Source organism: Hypanus sabinus, chromosome 4 (assembly GCF_030144855.1).
Source record: "Hypanus sabinus isolate sHypSab1 chromosome 4, sHypSab1.hap1, whole genome shotgun sequence".
Classification (NCBI taxonomy): Eukaryota; Metazoa; Chordata; class Chondrichthyes; order Myliobatiformes; family Dasyatidae; genus Hypanus; species Hypanus sabinus.
This window is the reverse complement of record NC_082709.1, coordinates 4,275,476-4,294,720: the sequence shown is the minus strand read 5'-3', so window position 1 is coordinate 4,294,720 and position 19,245 is coordinate 4,275,476.

Sequence of the window (19,245 nt, the reverse complement as noted above, 5' to 3'; positions counted from 1 at the left end):
TGAGCATGTCAATGCACCTCTGGATAAGCCAGAGGCACCTGCGCTTCCTCCACCCATGGAACAGAGGACCCAAGCCAGACTCTTGACCACATTATGGCCTTGCACCTTACTATTTATCAGAAAATTATTTTCTCTGTAGCTGTACATTTTATTCTGCATTGTTATTCTTTTACCTTGTTCTACCCCAGTGCTCCGTGTAATGATCTGATCCGTACAAACAGTAAACATAAACGTGAGGAAATCCAAAACAACACACACAAAATGCAGGAGTTACTCAGCAGTTCAGGAAATTAATCAATGGAAATTAATAAAAGAGTCGACATTTTGTAAAGACACCCTTCTTCAGGACCGGAAAGCTGAGGGGAAGACAGCAGAAGGCCAGAAGTTTCTACAGCATTTTGTGTGTGTGTTGCTCTGGATATCCAGCATCGGCAGATATTCATTTCCCTTCATGCTGAGTTCCTCCAGCATTTTGTGTGTGTGTTGCTCTGGATATCCAGCATTGGCAGATATTCATTTCCCTTCATGCTGAGTTCCTCCAGCATTTTGTGTCTGTTCCTTTGGAATATGAGCTTTACACTGTATCTCCGTAGGTGACAAAAATGAATCAATTCAATTGTTCATGAATCAAAGAGTCCTCCCATTAGCTCCAATAACCAAAGTCTTTTCCATGCTCTGTTGTGCTGCATTTCTGCAAGCACCTGACATCAGCAGACAGTTCTTGTAATCTGATGCTCACTCAGACTGGGAAGGACCAGCGGATGCCACGGAATGACTACATTGTGACTGCAGCCAGGTTACGAAGGATTGACTACTTGATTAATTGCCTGTGGTCACACACATATTGATTGGAGAGACAGAATGGAAACTTTATCAAACATTTTGCCAATACAGGGCAAATATCCAAACCAGCACCCTCGAAGAGATGTATGTACAATTGATAAAGCACCGCATTATGGGGAAAATCTCAATATTCATAAAATGCATGCTGACTGTTCTTGTTCATTACTGGCTGGTAATAGGAGATAAAATGAAAATAGTTTTGAAAGATATTCCTACTGTAACAGTGCATGAAAACGGCAAGATGCTGCCAGTGTTTCTAGCTCCACTCTCAGATTGGAGAAAGCCTGATTCATAGAAGCTCATTGTCACACTCACTTGAAAACTCCGACAATGCAGCCCTGGCTCTATTCTCTGGTTCTAGTTATAGCTGCAGCAGGTGGCATATTGCAGTGAGTACATTGTCAGCCCAGACATCTCCCACATTGGTCCTTACTAAGATCTAAGGAGCAGAATTCTCTCCCTGACCACTGTGGGTTGAAAGCTCTCTCCCTTTCCTTCCCATTTCTGCTCTGAAGATCGTTCCCAGTCTGTTTGTTTGGGCCCAGATCAGGGAGCAAGGAATGAAACATTGTTTGTCCGATTTAAGCACAAGGCCAAATTGAAAAGATCAGGGTGTCAGGACCAGAGGCAAGGGACAGGCTGCTGTTCATCTCGTTGTTCCACGAGGTTTACTCATCCCTGTGCTGAACTGAGGCTGTCGCCTACAACGAACAGGCTCCTGGATCGGCTGTGACTGGCTTTGTGGCTGTGAATTCACCTCTGTGTACTGCAGTGATGTTGTGGGGGTGGAACTGGACTCTCTGACTGTGGTGTCTGAAAAGAGGATGCTGTCCAAGTCGCATGTCATCTTGGTCAATAACTCCCATCCATTCCATAATGTACTGGTTAGGCACAGGAGTACATTCAGCCAGGGATTCATTCCACCGAGATGTAACACTGAGCGTCATAGGAAGTTATTTCTGCCTGTGGCCATCAAACTTTACAACTCTTCCCTCGGCGTGTCAGACACTCTGAGCCAATAGGCTGGTCCTGGACTTATTTCCACTTGGCATGAATAACTTATTATTTAATTATTGATGGTTTTATATTGCTATATTTCTTCACTATTCTTGGTTGGTGCGGATGTAATGAAACCCAATTTCTCTCGGGATCAATGAAGTATGTCTGTCTGTCTGCAATTCTGAATGCTGTTGGCTCACTTTTATTGCTTGAATGATGTGTTTTTTTTTTCTGCACATTGGGTGTTTGATTATCCTCTTTTTTTAATGGGTTCTATTGGGTTTCTTTGCTTTGTGGCTCCCTCTAAGAAGACAAATTTCAAGGTTGTAAGTGGTATACATACACTAATAATAAATAAACTGAACTTTGATAAGGAAAATACTCATGACTTGCAAGCTTTTGGAAAAATTGCTATGAAACCTAAAATCAGCAAACAGCTTCACTTGCTGCACTCTAATTCATTCTACTTCCTGAATATTTCTTCAAAATTCAAAGTTCAAGTAAATTTATTATCAAAATACATGTATGTCACCATATACAACCCTGAGATTCAATTTCCTGTGAACATACTCAATAAGTGTATAAAATAATGACCATAACAGAATCAATGAAAGACCACCCGACTAGGGCATTCAACCAGAGTGCACAAGGCAACTATCTGTGCAAATACAAAAAACAATAATAATAAATAAATAAGCTATAAATATCAAGAACATAGATCAAGAATCCTTGCAAGTGAGTCCATGGGTTGATGGAACATCTCAATGTTGGGCAAATGAGATTGGGTGAAGTTATTCCTTCCTGGTTCAAGAGCATGATGGTTGAGGGATGATAACTATTCCTGAACCTGTTGGTGGGCATACTGAGGCTTCCATACCTTCTTCCTGATGGCAGCAAAGAACATGTGCTGGGTGGTTCGAGTCCCTGAGGATGGATGCTGCTTTCCAGTGACAGCATTTCATGTAGATGTGCTCAGTAGTTGGGAAGGTTTTACATGTGAAGCACTTGCTCATCTCTATTACTTTCCATTCAGGGACATTGGCGTTTCCATACCAGGCTGTGATGCAGACTAAGGAAGTAGAGGCATTGACTCCAACTGTAGAAAGCATCAACATTTGTGGAAACTCACTAACATTATCCAGTTGATGATGCATATAGTTAAAACTAAGGGTGTCTTACCTATAGCGAATGTACCTTCAGTAACAAATTTCTATTATTATATTTTATTTTAATTATATTTTATTCTATTATTATATGATTTTATTTTTAATTATATTTATTCTATTATTATATTATATTTTCTATTAATATATTTCTATTAGCCATAGATTTCATTTCTAAGATAGTAATGCAAATGCTAATTTTCAGCTTTCATTCAGATCAGCCTGTTCCCACATATTACGGAGGCGCTCTATGATGATGTCCTATCATCATTCACCAATTACAGTTTTGCCCCGAATTGTCATGCAGCATAAGTAAACACATTTGTCAGCAGTGTTGTTTTCTCATCTCCATGTTCTCAGATGACATAAAACATGGGTGCCATCAAGTTTTATCTCATTTTAATATTCAGCTCTGCTGTTAATTTCGATTCAGAAACAATAATGCTGGAAAGTTTTAATTAGTAAACAGCTCTATCAGTTAGACATAATATTTATCTATAATTTAATTAAGACACACAAAACAATTAAAACTAAAATTGACACGGTACAATTTGGTAATTAATTTTCAAATATGTTGTCATTTTAAATAGCTGACCTCATTAAATTAATTTTCCAGTAGCTCGTTCATGCTTTACACTGCTACAAATATGCAAGCCTTCTACTGAAGTTTTTCTTTCATGTACAATCCTGTGCACAAGTCTTAGGCACATACATCAGACTTTTACACAGAACTGTATTTGTCAACATGGAGCAGAGAGTGAGTTTGTAAACCTGGCGGGAGGAAGGGATGTTGGGATTGGTGAAGGTGGAGCCCCGCAGGAGGGGAGTGGAGTGGGTGGCAGAGAAGGAGCACTGGGGGCAGCGAGTGGCATAGGTGCAGATACATCCAGTCCTGAGACATCAGACAAGTTCATTTGATTCCAAGCAATTAATTTATTGATCATTACAGAATGTTAGAATGTCTCTCTGGTGCTTCCCACACCCTTCCCTCTCCCTGCCCCTTTCCCACTCTCAGTCCACAATACAGAACCATATCAGAATTAGGTTTATCATCACTCACATACATCATGATAATTTTGGTCTGGCTGCTGTACATTGCAATACATAAAATTATTACAGTCCTGTCCAAAAGTCTTAGGCACCTGAGCTATATATGTGCCTAAGACTTTTGCACAGTACTATATGTTTGAAGATTATGAGCTTCAGTGTAAAATTAAGTATAAATTATAATCTTTCACACTAATGCTACATGGATCATGATAATTAACAAGTGAGACGTATTTGGGCAATATAAACCAGGATGCTAAATCCATTGCAGAATTGTGTACTTTCTTTATTGAATTCTGGAAGTCAGGAACATATCCTAGGGAGGATGTGATTTTAAATGACCGGGGTGACTGACCTACACTGTTGCGTTGTAATGGAACTACTCAATCATTAGAATCCCTGCAATTGTGGAATAGCCTTCTGCAATTCATTTCAAAGTGAGCTGGAGGTTCCTAAAAGTGAAAGAGTTGAGTTAAAATCTGTCATGTCCCCTCAAAAGAAATGGATTGCTAGCATTTCAAGGAAATAATTTCTCCTATGGACAATTTCATCTGTTCACTGAAAAGCATGAACTCTTGCAAAGGCTCTTTTGTTAAAACCATTTCAGTGTTCATTTGACTGTTAAGCATTTGTGTTGCATCATGGTAAAGTTCCTAAGGCAGCCAGGAGAGATCAGACACACCATTAAAAGCTAACTTGCATGCTCACAACCTAATCACTTGAAGTCCTTTTAAGATATATCTAACCTCCAACTTCTGTCTTAACAAACCAGACTGAAAGTTTGCTTTTGTTTAATGTAGTTGGGTTCCTCTGGTTGGTGGATTAAAATCACCACTAGGATTAGGGTCAGCATTTAATATGTATTAAAATATTACCACTCAAAGATGACTACAACCTTGTCATGGTTTGGTGGCTTCTGTGCCTCAGTGATCCGGAGAGCTATGTTGTCTGGAGTCAGGGCTTTATGCTTTGGCTCCTTGTAGGGTCATTGATGCCAAACAAATCAAAGGGTAGAGACCAGACTAAGTGTGATCCACCAGTCCACCAGGTTCAGGGGCTCAGCTCAGGGCTAACAACCTTGAGTGGTAAAACAAAATTGTTATGGAAACAGCAATTAAGAATCCTTCTACATCTGAGTGCAATGGTATTCCTGAGTCTTCACCCAGGATTTGCATGACTGACAGTGGTGAGAACTGTGAGGAAGCTACTGACATGAGAAAGGAAGCCCTGAACACTAGCAGAGATGGAAAACCTTCACTGCTGCCCTAAGTGCCTGCAGTGTAATGGGCAGTAACAACAACAACAACAACAACAACAACAATAACAACAACAACAACAACAACAACAACAACAACAATAATAATAATAATAATAATAATAATAATAATAATAATAATAATAATAATAATTATTATTATTATTATTATTATTATTATTGGGTAGAGCTAAAATTTAAACAAAATCAAATGTTCCAAAAGAAGAAATTTCATCTCAGTATAGTTGTTTTTGGTTTATCACAGAAAATTTATATTTTTCAACAAATATTCTTTATGAAATATATAATATTAATATGATTTAAGACAAGTTTTTGGATTATTAATCAGAACTATTCAAAATGTACTTCATCGGGTTGAGGTGAATTATTCATGTTGAAGGAATCTGCTCAGTCATGATCAGTGTGTAATTGTCCAGAGTCCAAAGGTTAAATTGGCCACTACTTGGTAATGGAAGAACCTAGCAGATAACTTTTACTCCAAGGAATGGAGAAAGGTAAGAAACTAAGATATTTGTGCCTCCAATTCCTATGCTGGGTTTTGAAAGATCGAATAAGATCAGTAACTGGGGTAGATACATTGTATAATCAAGTTGTAGAATACACCTTCTGGCGTAACTTGGGCATGTCTTCAGTGATGAACCCGAGGTTGTAGGATGTTTCGGGTCCTTAATCATCAGACACCCTCGCCCGGGCGACCCAGCCGGGGGTGATCAGCCCCCAACTTGTGTCTAAGTGGTGCACTAATCTGCGGATCCCCCTTCCGGATCCACAGCCACCGCGAGACCATTTCAGCAGCCTCCAGAATGAGCAACGAGATGATACGAAACAGCTCAATTTTGCTTGAATCCTCTTCTTTTGGTATCCAGACACCCTCCGCTTGCCTCCACTGAGCAGCAACCTTTCCTCTCTGCCAGATCACCTTTGCGATCTTCCAGAGTCGCACAAGGAGCCTTGGACACTGCTGGGGCCACGGGGCGGAACTTGCTCTTGTTGCTTTCACCTCCTTCAGGGTGGGCTCAGAGATGTTGAATTGGGTCACTGGTTCTGGCGGTATCAGCAGTGCGTCACACAGGCTGAGGTCCTGCTCTCTCGAGGTGTCACTGAAAATGATACTGAGATGCTGGCTTATCTCCTCTACAGGACAAGTGAGGTGGCCACTTCTCTTCTGTCCCAGTATCCTCGTGGTGAAGCCGACGGGATTGGTAATGGAAGCACTGCACTTTCAGGCCCTCTCCTTGCACCTCCTTCGATGCCACTCAGCCTGCCTGAGTGTGATGAGCCTCCTCCTTGATATCTGTGAGGTCTGACAGGGCAGTTTTCTCCTCCTCCTTGGTCAACTTAAATTGGCGCTTCAGAGATCTGAATTCTTGTCTCAGCTATCTTAAGTTCCCGCCGGTTTGGTCTCACTGAATTACTACTTCTTCCATGCTTTTCCTTGATGCCAAACCATTCTGAGCCTATTCTCATTATGAGGGTGCACATAGTCCGGAGCTTCTGGTCAGCATTGTTCTTCAATATCGTCTCCAGAATCCTGTCTAAGTCTTCATCCAACTGGAGCCACACCTTCTTGTTAGCGGCAGACCCCTTCACCTTACGCTGGTCCGACTTCCTGCTCGGTGGGGTGACTTGTGTTGCTTGGAGGCTCCGGGCCCTGCCGGGTGACTCTGGGCCTGGCTCCTCCTCCGTCTGACCAGGTTCTGTAGTCAGCATCACAGAACTTGTAGTACCAGCTACTGATCCTGTGCGTTGCCTCTCTTGTTCCCCTCTCAAGCAGGCCATCTTTGTCTGGTGGACAAAGTATTATCTAAATAAACACTTGTTTCCTCCGCTCTTCACATTTGTATTCATCCTGATTTATTAAATGGAAAAAAACACGAGGAAATCTGCAGATGCTGGAAATTCAAACAACAACACACACAAAATGCTGGTGGAACACAGCAGGCCAGGCAGCATCTATAGGGAGAAGCACTGTCGACGTTTCCAGCCGAGACCCTTCATCAGGACTAACCAAAAGGAAAGATAGTAAGAGATTTGAAAGTAGTGGGGGGAGGGGAAATGCGAAATGATAGGAGAAGACCAGAGAGGGTGGGATGAAGCTAAGAGCTGGAAAGGTGATTGGCGAAAGTGATACAGAGCTGGAGAAGGGAAAGGATCATGGGACGGGAGGCCTCAGGAGAAAGAAAGGGGGAGGGGGAGCACCAAAGGGAGATGGAGAACAGGCAAACAACTAAATATGTCAGGGATGGGGTAAGAAGTGGAGGAGGGGCATTAACGGAAGTTAGAGAAGTCAATGTTCATGCCATCAGGTTGGAGGCTACCCGGTCGGTATATAAAGTGTTGTTCCTCCAACCTGAGTTTGGAATTAAATGGAATATATTTTGATCTTTTCAAAGGTGGTCAGGAAAAATGAAATGTATAATTCTTATTGCCTGTCCGCTTAAAGTTGTATGCATGGCAAGCTGCTGTGAATGTGTAAGACCTGATCATAGTTCCTTAGTTAAATAGCCTCTGCTCATCGAAAACTCTGCTGCCTGAGGCTTAATCTCACTGTAGGTCAGCCTAGCACATCTGGTCTTAAAATTCCCACTTTGTTTACAGATTATTCCATAGGTTCAGCTGTTCACACCTGTCCAAACTTCCCCAGCTCTGATGCTCTGTGGTTGTAGATACACTGCTTGCGTGTAAGAGAATGAACAGTAACACTTCCGCCTCTCGAGTGGCCGCCATTCGGCAAGGTGTCGCGAGATGTCTCATAGGAACTGAAATAAGGACTAAGCTGCATAAGGAGATGTCATTTTGCTTGATTTTGGCATGGCTCCTAAGGACTGGAACATTGCAAATGTCACTCCACTTTTCAGGAAGGGAGGGAGGCAGAAGAAAGAAAATTCTAGGCCAGTTAGCCTGACCCCAGTGGCTGGGAAGATGCTGGAGGTGATTATTATGGATGTGGTTTCAGGGTATTTGGATGACAGAAGTTTGAGGATGATATGAAGATAGGTGGAGGGGCAGGTAGTTTTGAGGAAACAGGAAGGTTATGGAAGAATTTGGACAAATTAGGGGAATGAACAAAGAAGTGACAGATGAAGTACAGTATTGGGAAGTGCATGGTCATGTACTTTCGTAGAAGGAATAAAAGTGTAGACTATTTTCTAAATGGGAAGAAAATTTAAAAATCCAAGGTGCAAAAGGCTTGGGAGTCCTCATGCAGGATTCCCTGAAGGTTAATTTGCTGGTTGAATCTGTGGTGAGGAAGGCAAATGCAATGTTGGTATTCATTTTGAGAGGACTGGAATATAAAAACCAAGATGTAATGTGGAGGCTTTATAAAGCACTGGTGACACATCATTTGGAGTACTGTCAGCAGTTTTGGACCCCTTATCTAATGAAGAATGTGCTGACATTGGAGCGAGTTCAGAGGAAGCTCACGAAAATTATTCCTGGAATGAAAGGCTTAATATATGAGGAGAGTTTGATGGCTCTGCACCTGTACTCACTGGAATTTAAAAGAATCAGGGAGGATGTCTTTGAAACCTGTTGAAGGTAGAGTGGATGTGGAAAGGTGTCTCCTATAGTGTAGTAGTCTAGAAACAGAGGACACAGTCTCAGAATAGAGGGACATCCATTTAGAGGAGGTATTTCTTTAGTCAGAGAGTGGTGAATCTGTGGAATTCATTGCCACAGGTGGTAATGGAGTCCAGGTTGTTGGGTATATTTAAGACAGCGATTGATAAATTCTTGATGAATCAGGGCATGAACAGTTATGGGGAGAAGGCAGGAGAATGGGGTAGAGAGGGGATCAGCCATGATCAGTGCAGACTCGATGGGCCAAATGGCCTAATCCTGCTCCTATGTCGTATGGTCTTATGTTCAGTCGGACGAGTTAAAGGTTTGAAGAGGTTGCCTGGGAAACTTTTCTCACATTGTTAAAATAAAGAGAACTGTGTAGCTGAAAATGGGTTTAGCATATAGTAGCACAAAATTACACGTATGTCAGGGTGCCTTAATATCTGAAGAGAAATTAGACCCCAGACTTTCCAGCAATGTTTTTGTTCATGTTGAATTGGAAACATCGTTCTGGTGCAAAATTGCCCCCAGGTAGCACAGCATCTAATTTCATCTCCAGCATTATTTTTAACCTCACAGGTTTTGTTTATTTGCTTTTTCTAACTCTGTTTTCCCTGAAGCAACACTGACTAAGGGGCCAACTCTCAAACTACATTTATTGCCAAACTGCTTTGCAGAACTCTGCAGCCTCACAGTTTACTCAGCACACAGCTCACACCTAAAACTGAATCTTAGTTTCAGCTTCACTGGGTTTTCTGCACTAGGGACTGACTTCCAAAGGGAGTTTGCCTTCTCCTCTAGACAGCATGAGACTGGATTGTGGGCAACAGAGATATGCCAGGGAATCATGAGAATCACCTTGGTCAGATTTATCACCCAAGACAACATTCTTTGCGAGTTTACCCAGGCACAAAGCTGGACTCATCTGAGGAGAAAAGTTTATGCCTTCACAAAAACAGTCTTCACTGAAGCTCATCAACATCCACGACCTTGTATACAGTCTTGATCATGCGCCTGCAATATTTTGCCCCTAGAGGTGAAGTTCACAGCACCATCAAATCCAAGACTTCAAAATCATTCAAGGCTGCTCTTAATTTCTGCCATGTTCACAATTTGTGGCTCAATGCTCATTTGGAAAGAGGCTTGTTAGATGTCGAGTTCTCGGCTTGCCTATTCTGTGAGTTTGAAGGACTTTGAGAAAGGGTCCAGTTGTTTGAGGTGCTTACCACAGACATTCCAAGTCTCAGAAGCACGTAGACTCTATTTTCAAGGAGCAAAGACTTTGCTAATTTTCTTTTTACCTGGAGAACAGACAGAGTAAGCATGGGGATTTCCAACCATTAAAGTTTTGCCTACGTGCAGGCATTCAAGCATTGTTCCAAATAAAAAAAAATCTGCTTGACAGGAGTGCCTGGCTGTAATCTTGGAAGATACCTGTGGGTTGCTAGCATGGAGAGCATTCTTTCTACAGGTCACATGGTTTGCCTTTCTATCAATGTCACTCTAATCCAGGCATTCCCAACCTGGGGCCCACAGTCCCCTTGCTTAATGGTGTCAGCTGGGAGCTCCTGCTGTAATCCCTATGGAGTGCATCACTGGAGGTGGCATTCTGAAGCTAGCAGCATTGTCCAGTAGTGCAGAATATTGTTTGCATTGTGCTCATGCCACTTCGATCTTTGGTTACCAAGGCTGAATACCTGTGACTGAGAGGATTTTACATTAGAACAACACATAGTACATGCTGAAACTGACAGAAGTGTGATATGCCACAGGGATTCATAACCAATGGTGTTCAATAAAGCTTGCTGTGTAAAATTATGATCTAAATTGGACTTTAGAAAACATTATTTATTTAGTTGTTGAGAATCTGTGCGGAATATGCCCTCTCCGGCCCTTTGAGCCCCCCTCCACACGAGCCTAATCACAGGACTATTTACACTGATTAATCAACCTGCCGCCGGATGCATCTTTCCACTGTAGGAGGAAATCAGAGCACCCGGAGGAAGCTCACGCTGTCGCGGGAGAATGTACGAACTTCTTCCAGACAGCAGAGGGAATTGAACCTTGGTCACCAATACTGTAAAGCATTGAGCTAACCACTCTGCTATTGGGCCATCCTAATTAATTAGAATTACATGCAATACCAATTTCAATGCAGTATATTATAAGATATGAATTTCTAAGCTGTAGATATTAAGAAACATTTCTAAAAAGAAAAGGTAATCAGAAAATGAAAGGCAGCATAAAAGGATTTGCTAACTGAATGCCACATTGCCAGTTTTAAAGTGTTTAATGTTCAGGGTTGAAGCTCAAATTACAGGAGCACAAACATCTCAGTGGCATAACTGGCTAGATGAGGTTACATCAGGAGTTCCCAACCTGGGGTCCATGGAATCTTTGGTTACTGGTAGGGGTCCATGCATAAAAAAACATTGGGAACACAGGTGGATGAGGTTGGATGAGGCCATGGATGGATTTGAAAAGAAGGATGAAAACTTTAAAATTGAAGTGCTGCTTAACCCGTGGTCACAGAGGTGTGAATAAACTGCATTTGATGTAAATTAGGGTCCAGGCAGCAATGTTTTGAAGGACCCTCTTATGTGTGTAGAATAGAGCAGGGAGGTTGATTGGGAGTGGGAGAAATGAGAATGAAATCGGGAGCAGGTTTTATATCGCCAGCATATGTTGTGAAATTTGTTATTACGTGGCAGCAGTACACTGCGATACAGAATATTAAAAGTGTGAATTACAGTAAGAAGTGTATATACACACATATTGATTGGCCCTTATGGCGGGTGCTTCCTTTTTTGAGGCATTGCTCCTTGAAGGTGCATATGGGTTTCAACAGGTAATGTTTCAAGGTTGGAAATAGGCTCCTACAGGTATGGTGGGGATTGATAGTTTGATGATGATCTCGGGTGAAACCTGATATACATGTCGCAAATATTCTTGCTCAGTTTTAGGCAGTTTCTAGGAAGGTGGCTGGTGGCTAGGGGATTGAATTAATACTGATACTGAGCTACTTGGACAGATTTTCTGCTGGAGCATTTAAGCATTCCATCATTAACTTAATTGCAGCCTTAAGGGAAAACTAATTCCTAGCTGGTCATTCTCATTTCTCTTACAATCTTAGTCAACTTTCTCTGAGAGCTGACTGACAAGTTCTCAATTTGAGATAATAAGCAAAGGCTAATTACCCAAACAGACAGGAATGGCTTTTGCGTGGACAGCATACATGAAGAGCATAGAAAAGATTAACAACGTTAAACTTAACACCTATTACTTAACCAATTTAACACCTATCTCTGACACTCTTTTCATTGGAATGGCATTTTACCTTCTTATGGATAAAATAAATTAATCTCATCTTTCATAGTCTCACTGTTTTGATCGCAAGAAGAGAAAAAAACAGTAAATATGCCATTTGCAACAATTTACTAAATAAACAGAAAGGGGTGAAAATTGGCACGGATAGTTTGTATTAACTATCTGGCATATAAGGACACATGAGACAAGAGTACAAGGGTGGCACAGTAGTGCAATGATTAGCACAATGCTTTACTGTCCCAGTGACCCAGGTTCAATTCCCACCACTGCCTGTAAGAAGATTGTACATTCTCCCCCGTGACCGCCTGGGGTTCCTCTCACAGTCCAAAGATGTACCATTTGATCTGCTACCTCATAATTACACTCTGACTGCCCCTGGACTACTGTCCTCTTCTGAGAACTTAATTCTCAGCCCATCAGTGCTGTGAAGCACGGTGCAGGGACAACGTCAGTACAAGCCATCACTGCTCTCAGACACCAGCTTTCAGAGCTGCTGAGGTCATATCCAGACTTATTGGATGCTCAACTTGTCACTTTTAACATCATTGATATTTACATACATTCAATATCATTGCAATTTTTCAAGAGGTAAACTGAAATGTTAAGTATTATAACAAAAGTTAATGCTTCAATAACAAAAGTACACACATGCACACAGACAGGTGTATAAATTTACATACATGCTCACAAACACGTACACGCATATTTAAGATGTTCAGTCTAATGTGTATAAATAATAAAAGCTTGCTCCACTTACTAATGCTTGGGATCAGATTACTCCCATACATTTGAACAGAGCCACCATACTCATACAAAGTTTAAACTAACCCAGGCCTAGCAGAGGAGGCTTCCTCACCTGAGAGTTCAAGGGAGTCTAGGACAAGAGGGCACAACTTCAGGATGGGTGCCCATTTAGAACAGAGATGCAGAGAAATTACTTCAGTCAGAGGGTGGTAAAGAGGGTGGAGGGTGTGTGGTGAACTATGTGCCTGTCTGGACACGCCCCTGCTGACTGCTCCTGTGGCTCCTCCCACAGGCCCCTGTATAAAGGCGATCTGAGGCCTGACGCTCGGCCTCAGTCTCCAGGACATAGTATGATGGACACCCACTCCTGGTTCCTTCTTCCAGTCAATAAAAGCCGATATCTCGCCTTACGTCTCAGTGTGAGTTATTGATGGTGCATCAGGGTGGTCATAGGAAGTCATTCCTACCTGTGGTCATCAAACTTTACAACTCCTCCCTCGGAGTGTCAGACACCCTGAGCCATTAGGCTGGTCCTGGACTTAGTTCCACTTGGCATGATTAACTTATTATTATTTATGGTTTTATATTGCTATATTTCTTCACTATTCTTGGTTGGTGCAGCTGTAACGAAACCAAGAATCTCCCTCGGAATCAATAATGTATGTCTGTCTGAAATCTGTGGAATTTGTTGCTATGAGTGGCTGTGGAGGCCAAGTCATTGGGTGTATTTAAGGTGGAGATAGATAGGTTCTTGATTAGCCAGGGCATCAAGGGGTATGGGGAGAAGGCAGGGGAGTGGGGGATGACTGGAAGAATTGGATCAGCCCAGGATTGATGGGTTGAATGGCCTACTCCTGCTCCTATATCTTATAGTCTAATGGTTTTAAGTTAGTGAAGATTTGTTCTGTCCCTTTGGTCTGGAGGTACAGAAGTTGGAAGGTGTTTTCTGCTGGGTTAGGATTGTCAGTGTTAAGAACTGGGAGATCTGCAGGAAAATGCCTTAACCATAGGCTTTGGGTTTCAATATTTAAGATAAATTTGGTTAGGTACCTGGATGATAGGGGTATGGAGAGCTGTTGTCCTGGTGCAGGTCAATGAAACTAGGCAGATTAATAGTTCAGAATGGACTAGGTGGGCCAGAGGACCTCTTTCTGTACTGCAGTTTCTATGTCTTTATGAGTCCAAAACAATTAATTGATAGCATGAACAAGAGAAAATTTGTAAATGCTGGAAATCCTTGCATCACCCACAGAATACTAGTGGAACTCAGCAGGCCAGGCAGCATCTATGGAAAAGAATACAGTCGACATTTCAGGCTGAGACCCTTCAACTGGACTGGTAGAACTGATAGCATAAGGTAAAGTAAGGTAGGAGAGCACCGTGCAGAAGATAAACACCATTACACAACCACTGTGTAAAACTAAAAACACAAAATGCTGGCAGAACTCAGCAGGCCAGACAGCATCTATGGGAGGAAGTAGTGACGACGTTTTGGGCTGAAAAGATACCTCCTCCCATAGATGCTGTCTAATCTGCTGAATTCTGCCAGCATTTTGAGTTTTTATTTATTTCCAGCATCTGCAGATTCACTCGTGTGCACTGTGTAAAATTACCTGGCTTTGGACTGTAAAGTCAGGGTAGGAGAAAACACTGTGTGGGATGACCTGTTTTTGGACTGTAAGGACAGGGTAGGAGAAAACACTGTGTGGGATGACCTGTTTTTGGACTGTAAAGTCAGGGTAGGAGAAAGCACTGTGTAAAATTACCTGTTTTTGGACTGTAAAGTCAGGGTAGGAGAAAGCACTGTGTGGGATGACCTGTTTTTGGACTGTAAGGACAGGGCAGGAACAAGCACCGTGTAGAATGACCTGTTTTTGGACTGTAAAGTCAGGGTAGGAGAAAGCACTGTGTAAAATTACCTGTTTTTGGACTGTAAAGACAGGGTAGGAACAAGCACCGTGTAGAATGACCTGTTTTTGGACTGTAAAGACAGGGTAGGAGAAAGCACTGTGTGGGATGACCTGTTTTTGGACTGTAAGGACACAGTAGGAGAAAACACTGTGTAAAATTACCTGTTTTTGGACTGTAAAGTCAGGGTAGGAACAAGCACCGTGTAGAATGACCTGTTTTTGGACTGTAAAGACAGGGTAGGAGAAAGCACTGTGTGGGATGACCTGTTTTTGGACTGTAAAGACAGGGTAGGAGAAAGCACTGTGTAAAATTACCTGTTTTTGGACTGTAAAGTCAGGGTAGGAACAAGCACCGTGTAGAATGACCTGTTTTTGGACTGTAAGGACAGGGTAGGAACAAGCACCGTGTAGAATGACCTGTTTTTGGACTGTAAAGACAGGGTAGGAGAAAGCACTGTGTGGGATGACCTGTTTTTGGACTGTAAGGACAGGGCAGGAACAAGCACCGTGTAGAATGACCTGTTTTTGGACTGTAAGGACACAGTAGGAGAAAACACTGTGTAAAATTACCTGTTTTTGGACTGTAAAGACAGGGTAGGAGAAAGCACTGTGTGGGATGACCTGTTTTTGGACTGTAAAGACAGGGTAGGAGAAAGCACTGTGTAAAATTACCTGTTTTTGGACTGTAAAGTCAGGGTAGGAACAAGCACCGTGTAGAATGACCTGTTTTTGGACTGTAAAGACAGGGTAGGAGAAAGCACTGTGTGGGATGACCTGTTTTTGGACTGTAAGGACAGGGCAGGAACAAGCACCGTGTAGAATGACCTGTTTTTGGACTGTAAAGTCAGGGTAGGAGAAAGCACTGTGTAAAATTACCTGTTTTTGGACTGTAAAGTCAGGGTAGGAGAAAGCACTGTGTGGGATGACCTGTTTTTGGACTGTAAGGACAGGGCAGGAACAAGCACCGTGTAGAATGACCTGTTTTTGGACTGTAAGGACACAGTAGGAGAAAACACTGTGTAAAATTACCTGTTTTTGGACTGTAAAGTCAGGGTAGGAACAAGCACCGTGTAGAATGACCTGTTTTTGGACTGTAAAGACAGGGTAGGAGAAAGCACTGTGTGGGATGACCTGTTTTTGGACTGTAAAGACAGGGTAGGAGAAAGCACTGTGTAAAATTACCTGTTTTTGGACTGTAAAGTCAGGGTAGGAACAAGCACCGTGTAGAATGACCTGTTTTTGGACTGTAAAGACAGGGTAGGAGAAAGCACTGTGTGGGATGACCTGTTTTTGGACTGTAAGGACACAGTAGGAGAAAACACTGTGTAAAATTACCTGTTTTTGACTGTAAAGTCAGGGTAGGAGAAAGCACTGTGTGGGATGACCTGTTTTTGAACTGTAAGGACAGAGTAGGAACAAAAGGGACTCTGTAATTACACAGCACATACTGTAGTTCTGATCAGCTAACACTTCATATGACATGACATTTGCACAGCCTAGTGGTGAACAGAAAGATAACATTTTAGAATCCATCCTGCCATGGTGAAAAGAATACTGAAGTGGAAGTAAAGTATAAATAGATTCTCTTAACGAATCTTCATTCCACTAAAATGATAGTACAAGGAAACAATTGCAGAAAAACACTGTTAAGAACCGAAAGGATTAAAAACAAAAGCATAACTTCTATAATAAGACAAACAGCAATGTACATGGAACCACAAGACACTCCAGATGCTGAAATCTGAAGGAAACAAACTTCCAGATAAACTCAGCAGGTCAGACAGCAGCTATAGAGAGAAGTGGGCAGTTGACATTTTGGGTCAAGTCACTTTGTCTAGATATCAAAACACAAGTCTAATTAAGTAGTCTGCATAATGTTCAAAACCTCAGGACTCACACCACAGATTCAGAACAATTATTACCCTTCAATCATTAGTCTCTTGAAGAAAAGAGGGGACAACTTCCTCAATTTCATTTGACCTGTCACTGAACTGTTCCCACAACTAATAGGACTTCAAAGGACTCCTCATCTCATCTTCTCAATATTTATTGCTTATTTATTACTATTACTATTTCTTTTTTCTTTCTTATTGTATTTGCAAAGTTTGATGTCCTTTTTCACACTGGTTTTCCACCCTGCTGGTGCGGTCTTTCATTAATTCTATTGTGCTTATTGGATTTATTGAATATGCCCACAAACGAATCTCAGTATTGTACACAGTGACATATATGCACTTTGATAACTTTGAACCTGTAGAAGTGGTATGACTATACAAGTATAGGCTGACTTTGTATTAGTAGCATTGCACATTATGGTGCCAATGCTATTAATTGGCACATTGCCCATCTACTTGTATGTATTCTGAGAAAATTCAAATATTTACACAATATTTGTTACATTATCAGGGAATTTATCAGAGGGTTACTTTTATGGCTTAATGAGCAGAGATTATGAAAGACTAGAATTTACACAGTTCCTCTGATCTTCTGATGTAACTAATAACAGTCCCAAAGAAATATTGAATGTTTAGATAATCAGGAGTTGCTGCTAAGCTTATTCTCATGTTCAGGAGGACATCAGTAAAAATCCACAAAAAAAACAGCCATCATACTCACTCCTTTCAGTCTAATTCTCACCAGTGTAATAGAGACACAAGATGATGCTCTAACTTAGCTTTAAGTAAATTGTTGAGGGATCTCAAAATCGATAATCCTTTCCCTCCAAAGACGCTTGATTATCTCAGTTCCTCCAGCAGGTTGTCACTCATCAAGATATTATTTTTTGAGAACAAGCAGAAATGAATATATGAAGAGATTAGAATTAACATAAAAATGCATCAAATTGTCGTATTCTGGATGTCTTTGAGTACTCGATCATTGATGAAGATTTTGGGTGTTACATAAAGAGTAAGCCATTGGAGGGCACTATTGTTCCTACTCATGATCATGTCTTCTTCAGAAGTTATGGGGAAGTTTAAACTTTGTCAGAATTCTAGACAGAGGAAGTCACTTGAGTTTTCTATTATCATAATTCTGCTTTAATTTAATACAAAGTAATTATCAGTAAATTTATGACTGAGAAGTAAGAAACTTTTGTAATTAAGTTGACCAAAATTAGGACAAAAATAGCTTCTGCAATAATTCTGTCCCATTTTAGAAACTTCAGAATAAATGCTGGCTAAGAGATTGGAAACACTGGAAGGTACTGAAGTAATGCAAACAATTTTATTTAAATTCTAATCAAATATTCATTCTCTTCCATAAAATAATGAATTTAATTATATAAAATACATAGTATTCACAGGTAAACGCTGTCCTGACTCCATTTATCTGAGTATGTTTATTATGGGTTATTATACTAACCGTGTTTTAGATTATAATTTGAAATGCACTGTGAAATTCAAACTGGAATTTTAAGCATTCAAAATATTTCTACAGAAATACTATTCTTCTCAGCTTCACTTTTGATCAAAAAGACTTTTTTATCTGAAATAATATCAGCAGAAATGTCTTCACAGGATGTTGTTTTCCTGACATATTCACGATCAACCACTTCACAGTACATACAGTGAGAATGAAACACTGGAAGTGTCTACAGAGATTGACACTGCAGTTCAGCAAGTTTATACTTCCCTTTTAAAAGGAATGGCCATGGACAATTATAACAAAGAAACAACAAAGTCCATATGTGCAGAAAGTGTGAAAATAATGATAAAAAGGACCTGTCAGGTCAAAATAAACAAGAGTCTTTCGAATTGTTCTGGTATTCTTTTTGTTTTTAGATACTTATTTAAGAATCTCATTTTGAAAATGAATTTCATATTTCAACTGAGAGAATATCTGTATTATTTCCATGAATAACAATCCAGAAAATTGCTCTCCTTTGAAACATGATGCCTTTTATCAAGCAATCTTTTCATTCTTCCATGGCTATATATACTTCCACGCCACTATTTTCTACCATAGGCCCATGAACACATTTCTTCATGACCACATCCTCCTCGCAGGCTGAATTAAAGTGTTCAGAAACATTTTTGCTCCCATTTAACCTTGTGTTGATTCGCTGACTTCATATTCTGACAAACTAATTTAATTACATAGCAGGCATAACAAGATAGAACTTTATATAATAGATCGAGAGTGAATTAGTTCAATCTGAAATCAGACTCTTAAATCTGTACAAAGCAAATTACAATGTGTGAGGAGTGCATTGACAATGACAGATTGGGAAGCTGCATTTAAAAAGGCATGATAGCAAGCATCATCATCGTTATTGGCCGTGTTGTATGATGTAGGCAATCATGGTCTCATGACCATCATTGTTCTCGACAAATTTTTCTACAGAAGTGGCTTGCCATTGTTGCCATCAATT